Raw genomic sequence first — 8,360 nt, 5'->3', positions numbered from 1 at the left:
GAACACGGGGGGAGGGGAAACGAGCCCAAAATTCCAACGGCTCTGAGGGACGGGGGCACCTGGCACACCTGGGCACACCTGGGCACACCTGGGCACACCTGGGCACACCTGGGCACACCTGGGATACACCTGGGCACAGCTGGGTACACCTGGGCACACCTGGGATACACCTGGGCACACCTGGAATATACCTGGGCACAGCTGGGATAGAGCTGAGATACACCTGGGCACACCTGGGCACACCTGGGCTACACCTGGGATAGAGCTGAGATACACCTGGGCACAGCTGGGATACACCTGGGCACAGCTGGGCACACCTGGGATAACCCTGGGCACACCTGGGATACACCTGGGCACAGCTGGGATAACCCTGGGCACACCTGGCACACCTGGGATACACCTGGGCACACCTGGGATAGAGCTGAGATACACCTGGGCACAGCTGGGCACACCTGGGATATACCTGGGCACAGCTGGGATAACCCTGGGCACACCTGGGATACACCTGGGCACAGCTGGACACACCTGGGTACACCTGGGATACACCTGGGCACAGCTGGGCACACCTGGGCACACCTGGGCACACCTGGGCACAGCTGGACACACCTGGGTACACCTGGGATACACCTGGGATAGAGCTGAGATACACCTGGGCACAGCTGGGATACACCTGGGCACACCTGGGATACACCTGGGTACACCTGGGCACAGCTGGGCACAGCTGGGCACACCTGGGATACACCTGGGATAGAGCTGAGATACACCTGGGCACAGCTGGGCACAGCTGGGCACACCTGGGATAACCCTGGGCACACCTGGGATACACCTGGGCACAGCTGGGATAACCCTGGGCACACCTGGCACACCTGGGATACACCTGGGCACACCTGGGATAGAGCTGAGATACACCTGGGCACAGCTGGGCACACCTGGGATATACCTGGGCACAGCTGGGATATACCTGGGCACAGTTGCAATACACCTGGGCACAGCTGGAATACACCTGGGCACAGCTGGGCACAGCTGGGATACACCTGGGCACACCTGGGATAACCCTGGGCACACCTGGGATACACCTGGGCACACCTGAGCACACCTAGGATAACCCTGGGCACAGCTGGGCACAGCTGGGATACACCTGGGCACAGCTGGGATATAGCTGAGATACACCTGGGCACAGCTGGGCACACCTGGGCACAATTGGGATACACCTGGGCACAGCTGGGATATGGCTGAGATACACCTGGGCACAGCTGGGCACAGCTGGAATAACCCTGGGCACACCTGGCATAACCCTGGGCACACCTGGAATGGCCCTGGGCACAGCTGGGATACACCTGGGCACACCTGGGATACAACTGGGCACACCCGGGACATAACTGGGCACATCTCAGGTACACCTGGGCACACCTGAGATACACCTGGGCACACCCGGGACATAACTGGGCACATCTCAGGTACACCTGGGCACACCTGGGCACACCTGGGGACACCTGGGCACACCCGGGACATAACTGGGCACATCTCAGGTACACCTGGGCACACCTGGGATACAACTGGGCACACCTGGGCACACCCAGGACACACCTGGGGCACAGCTGGGCACAACTGGGATACATGTGGGCACATCTCGGATACACCTGGGCACAGCTGGGCACATATGGGCACACCTGGGCACAACTGGGCACAACTGGATACAATTGGGGCACACCTGGGGCACACTTGTGCACACCTGGGGACAACTGGGCACACCTGGGGACAACTGGGGCACACTTGGGGATGATTGGGGCACACTTGGCACAACTGGGGCACACCTGGGGACAATTGGGGCACACCTGGGGACAATTGGGGCACACCTGGGGCACACTTGGGGATGATTGGGGCACACCTGGTCACACCTGGGGCATACCTGGGGACAATTGGGGTACACCTGGGCACAACTGGGGCACACTTGGGCATACCTGGGGATGATTGGGGCACACCTGGGCACAACTGGGGCACACCTGGGGACAGCTGGGGCACACTTGGACACACTTGGGGACACCTGGGCACAACTGGGGCACACCTGGGGACAATTGGGGCACACCTGGGGCATACCTGGGGACAATTGGGGTACACCTGGGCACACCTGGGGCACACTTGGGCACACCTGGGGCCAATTGGGCACACCTGGGGCACACCTGTGCACACCTGGGGCACACTTGAGGTCACCTGGGCACAACTGAGGCACACCTGGGGACAATTGGGCACACCTGGGGCACACTTGGGGACACCTGGGCACAACTGGGGCACACCTGGGGACAATTGGGACAGACCTGGGGACACCTGGACACACTTGGGGCACACCTGGGGCACACCTGGGTCATAACTGGGACACACCTGGGCACACCTGGGCACACCTGTGGGCACGGGGCAGTGTGAGGTGCTTTTTACCACCTTTTTGGATGATTTTCACACATTTTTCCGGCGATTTCCACCGACTTTTCCACGGCCGGGGTGGAAATTCCCGTTCCAGCTCGGGGCTGTCGCACCTGGGAACGTCCCTTTTTTGGGATTTTTGGGATTTTGGGGATTTTTTGGTTTTTTGGGGTTTTTTTTTTTTGGGAACTGTGTGCTTTTGTGACGTTTTTTTGGGGGGGTTTCTACTTGGTTTGGGACACACCGGGGGAGGATTTCCACGTTTAGGGGAGAAAAGGCACCAAAAAATGCAAAATTTCCACATTTTCCACCCATTTTCCCACCCGTTCCCCACACGGAAATGAAGCCCAGCTTCCCAAAATTCCCTGGATTTGCCTTTTTCCCAGGAAAACCCCCCAAAAATCCCTGGGACTGCTTTGTTTTTTAAAGAAATATCCCCCAAACCTCCCTTTATTTGCTTTTTTCCCCCCAAAAAAAACCCCAACTGCCTGAATTTACCATTTTCCCCCCTAAAAATTCCCTTTTTTTTCCTAAAAATAGCCCGAAACCTCACTCATTTCATCATCTTTCCTAAAAATTACCCCCAGATTCCCTGGATTTACCTTTTCACCCTAAAATTTCCTTATTTCACTTTTTGTTTTATAAAAAATAGCTTCAAACTCCCTGGATTTATCTTTTTATCCTCAAAAACATCCCCCAAACTTCCTTAATTACCTTTTTTTCTTCCTAAAAATAACCCCAAACTCCCTGGATTTAGCTTTTTCCCCCTAAAAATTTAGTTTTTTCCCTAAAAGCTGCTTTTTTCCCCTAAAAATACTCCCCAAACTCCCTTTTCCCCTACAAACACCCTCAAAACTCCCCAGATTTCCCTTTTTTCCCCTAAAAATTCACTTTTTTCCCCCTAAAAATCTCCCCAAATTCACTTTTTTCCCTACAAACACCCCCAAAACTCCCTGAATTTACCATTTTTCCTACAAATTCCCCCCAAAACCTCCCTGATTTTAATTTTTTTTTCTGTTTCTCTCACATTATTTGGATTAAACTATCAAAAAAGAACGTGAATCAAAGAAATGGCTCCGAATTATTGAGGGGATGAGTCACAAAAAGAGAGAAAAGGGGATTTTTGGGGGCAGATTTGGAGATTTTGGAACATTTCAAATCCCTGCAGGGACCCCCAAAGCTCCTGACCCAAAGTTGGGGGGGATTTTAAGGAAAAAAATGGAATTTTAAGGAGGAAATTAAGAACTCATTCATAACCATTTCCCCCAAAAAAAAGACCCAAAAGGAGCTAAAATCCCCCAAAATAGGGGTTAAACCCACCCAGCGCCGAAATATCACTAAAAAAGGGTTAAAAACCAAAAAAAAACCCAAAAAACCCAACTAGACATCTCCCTCTAGAAGTCAAACTTTCCCCAAAAAAGCTGAACCCCTAAAATCCCCCAAAATGAGGATTTTAATCCCAAAAAAAGTTATTTAAACCCCAAATGAGGATTTTAATCCACCAAAAAAGGGGTTAAACCCAAAAGGAGGATTTTAATCCTCAAAAAAGGGGTTAAACCCCAAAAAATGAGAATTTTAATCCCCCAAAAAAGGGGTTAAACCCCCCAAAATGAGGATTTTAATCCCCAAAAAAGGGGTTAAACCCCAAATGAGGATTTTAATCCCCAAAAAAGGGGTTAAACCCCCCAAAATGAGGATTTTAATCCTCAAAAAAGTTATTTAAACCGCAAATGAGGATTTTAATCCCCAAAAAAGGAGTTAAACCCCCCAAAATGAGGATTTTAATCCCTCAAAAGAGGGGTTAAACCCAAAATGAAGATTTTAATCCCCAAAAAAGGGGTTAAACCCCCAAAAATGAGGATTTTAATCCCCCCAAAAAGGGGTTAAACCCCAAAAATGAGGATTTTAATCGCCCAAAAAAGGGGTTAAACCAAAAATGAAGATTTTAATCCTCAAAAAAGGGGTTAAACCCCAAAAAATGAGGATTTTAATCCCCAAAAAAGGGTCTAAATCCCCAAAAAAAGGGCCTAAACCCCCCCAAAAAATGAGTTTTAGTCTTCCCTAGAGGAACGAAACCCCCTCCCCAAATTAAAGCCCCTAAAAAAAGGGGTGGGACCCCCTCAGGAAAGCCCCAAACCCCCAAAATTTGGGTTAAACCCCCCCAGCACCTCAAGAGCCCCCCCAAAAATCACCTAAATCACCTCCCCCACCATGGATCATCCTTCCAAAATCCCCAAAATGCCCCAAAATGCCCCAAATCCCCCAAATCCCCTCCCCCGAGGCTGGCGCTGCCTTCCTCCCCTCTTCCTCCTCCTCAGGACCCCCCAAATCCTCCTCAGGCCCTTCCTCACCCTCCTCTTCCTCCTCAAATCCTCCTCAAATCCCCCTCAGGCCCTTCCTCACCCCCCTTAGGTCCTTCCTCATCCTCACCCTCCTCAAATCCTCCTCAGGCCCTTCCTCACCCTCCTCTTCCTCCTCAGCTCCTTCCTCACCCTCCTCTTCCCCCTCAGGCCCTTCCTCACCCCCCTTAGGCCCTTCCTCATCCTCACCCTCCTCAAATCCCCCTCAGGCCCTTCCTCACCCTCCTCTTCCTCCTCAGCTCCTTCCTCACCCTCCTCAAATCCTCCTCAGGCCCTTCCTCACCTTCCTCTTCCTCCTCAAATCCCCCTCAGGCCCTTCCTCACCCTCCTCTTCCTCCTCAGGCCCTTCCTCACCCTCCTCTTCCCCCTGTGGCCTTCCTCACCCTCCTCCTCAAATCCTTCTCAGGCCCTTCCTCACCCCCCTTAGGTCCTTCCTCATCCTCACCCTCCTCAAATCCCCCTCAGGCCCTTCCTCACCTTCCTCAGCTCCTTTCTCACCCTCCTCCTCCTCCTCAGGCCCTTCCTCACCCTCCTCAAATCCCACTGTGGCCTTCCTCACCCTCCTCTTCCTCCTCCTCATCCCCCCGCTCCCCCTGTGGCCTTCCTCACCCTCCTCCTCCTCCTCAGCTCCTTCCTCACCCTCCTCCTCCTCCTCAGGCCCTTCCTCACCCTCCTCAAATCCCACTGTGGCCTTCCTCACCCTCCTCCTCAGCTCCTTCCTCACCTTCCTCTTCCTCCTCAGGCCCTTCCTCATCCTCACCCTCCTCAAATCCCTCTCACGCCCTTCCTCACCCTCCTCCTCCTCTCAAATCCTCCTCAGGCCCTTCCTCACCCTCCTCCTCCTCATGTCCGCCCCCCCCAATCCCCCTGTGGCCTTCCTCACCCTCCTCCTCCTCCTCCTCCCCCCAATCCCCCTGTGGCCTTCCTCCTCCTCCTCCTCCTCCTCCTCCTCCCCCGAGCCCCCTCCCCACAGGCCGCCCCCCCTCAGCCCCTGGGCCCTGCCCTCCCCCTCCCCTCCCGCCGCCCCCTCCCCAAACCTGGTCCGGCGCGCCGGACCGACCCCCAGCCACACAGAGAAGGCGCTCGGGAGAGGCGGTTACTGGACCTTTCGTCCGGGCCGTGATGGTGGCCTTGGAGCGGCGGCGGCGGCCGGGGGAGGCTGCAGCTGCCGTGGCAGGACGGAGAAGGGGGGGTGCAGTGCGGGCTGGGGGGGGAGGCGGCGGCGGCGGGGGGGACACTCGGGCTCTCCACGGCCATGGGCAACGGGCAAAGGGGTGGAGAACGTGGGGCACAGTCACTGAACGGCGCGGGGGGCTCGGCCTCGGCGGCTCCTCCGCCCGCGCCCCGCGCTCCGCGCTCCGCGGGCGGACACACAAAATGGCGCCCGCCCTGAGGCAGCGCCCCGGCGGCCGCCGGGAACGCCCGAGCGGCTGCCGGAAACGCCCGAGCGGCCGCCGGAAATGCCCGAGCGCTGCCGGAAATGCCCGAGCGGCGCCGCTTCGGAGCGCGCCGAAAGGCGGCGGGGACGCGCGAAGAGCGCCTCGGGTTTTTCCGCTTCGTGCCGAGCGGTTCCGAGCGCCCCCGCGCCTCGCGCGGGATTCTCCCCAGAATTCGCCCGAAAAAAGTCTTGGCCTGTGCGGATTCTCATCAAAAAGATTTTAAGGAGAGTTTCTCAGGAAGAAAAACGACGTATGAGGAGATTTATATAAGAAAAAGTATTTATAAGGAGACTGGGAAGCTTTTTCTCTCAAGGATTCCTCTTTCCCTACCCAAAACCCCTCCCAAATCCAAGAAGAAAAATTACGTATGAGGAGATTTATATAAGAAAAAGTATTCATAAGGAGACTGGGAAGCTTTTTCCCTCAAGGATTCCCCTTTCCCTACCCAAAACCCCTCCCAAATCCAAGAAGAAAAACGACATATGAGATTTATATAAGAAAAAGTATTTATAAGGAGACTGAGAGGCTTTTTCCCTCAAGGATTCCTCTTTCCCTACCCAAAACCCCTCCCAAATCCAAGAAGAAAAACGACATATGAGATTTATATAAGAAAAAGTATTTATAAGGAGACTGGGAGGCTTTTTCTCTCAAGGATTCCCCTTTCCCTACCCAAAACCCCTCCCAAATCCAAGAAGAAAAACGACGTATGAGGAGATTTATATAAGAAAAAGTATTTATAAGGAGACTGGGAGGCTTTTTCTCTCAAGGATTCCCCTTTCCCTACCCAAAACCCCTCCCAAATCCAAGAAGAAAAACGACGTATGAGATTTATATAAGAAAAAGTATTTATAAGGAGACTGGGAGGCTTTTTCCCTCAAGGATTCCCCTTTCCCTACCCAAAACTCCTCCCAAATCCAAGAAGAAAAACGACGTATGAGATTTATATAAGAATAAGTATTTATAAGGAGACTGGGAAGCTTTTTCCCTCAAGGATTCCCCTTTCCCTACCCAAAACCCCTCCCAAATCCAAGAAGAAAAACGACGAATAAGGAGATTTATATAAGAAAAAGTATTTATAAGGAGACTGGGAGGCTTTTTCTCTCAAGGATTCCTCTTTCCCTACCCAAAACCCCTCCCAAATCCAAGAACAAAAACGACGTATGAGGAGATTTATATAAGAAAAAGTATTTATAAGGAGACTGGGAAGCTTTTTCCCTCAAGGATTCCCCTTTCCCTACCCAAAACCCCTCCCAAATCCAAGAAGAAAAACGACGAATAAGGAGATTTATATAAGAAAAAGTATTTATAAGGAGATTGGGAGGCTTTTTCCCTCAAGGATTCCTCTTTCCCTACCCAAAACCCCTCCCAAATCGAAGAAGAAAAACGACGTATGAGATTTATATAAGAAAAAGTACTTATAAGGAGACTGGGAAGCTTTTTCCCTCAAGGATTCCTCTTTCCCTACCCAAAACCCCTCCCAAATCCAAGAAGAAAAACGACGAATAAGGAGATTTATATAAGAAAAAGTATTTATAAGGAGATTGGGAGGCTTTTTCCCTCAAGGATTCCACTTTCCCTACCCAAAACCCCTCCCAAATCCAAGAAGAAAAACGACGTATGAGGAGATTTATATAAGAAAAAGTATTTATAAGGAGACTGGGAGGCTTTTTCCCTCAAGGATTCCTCTTTCCCTACCCAAAATCCCTCCCAAATCCAAGAAGAAAAACGACGTATGAGGAGATTTATATAAGAAAAAGTATTTATAAGGAGACTGGGAGGCTTTTTCCCTCAAGGATTCCTCTTTCCCTTCCCAAAACCCCTCCCAAATCCAAGAAGAAAAACGACGTATGAGGAGATTTATATAAGAAAAAGTATTTATAAGGAGACTGGGAGGCTTTTTCCCTCAAGGATTCCTCTTTCCCTACCCAAAACCCCTCCCAAATCCAAAAGAAAAACGACGTATGAGATTTATATAAGAAAAAGTATTTATAAGGAGACTGGGAGGCTTTTTCCCTCAAGGATTCCTCTTTCCCTACCCAAAATCCCTCCCAAATCCAAGAAGAAAAACGACGTATGAGATTTATATAAGAAAAAGTATTTATAAGGAGACTGGGAAGCTTTTTCCCTCAAGGATTCCCCTTTC

Source organism: Lonchura striata, chromosome 31 (genome assembly GCF_046129695.1).
Source record: "Lonchura striata isolate bLonStr1 chromosome 31, bLonStr1.mat, whole genome shotgun sequence".
NCBI lineage: Eukaryota > Metazoa > Chordata > Aves > Passeriformes > Estrildidae > Lonchura > Lonchura striata.
This window is presented reverse-complemented; position numbering follows the sequence as displayed.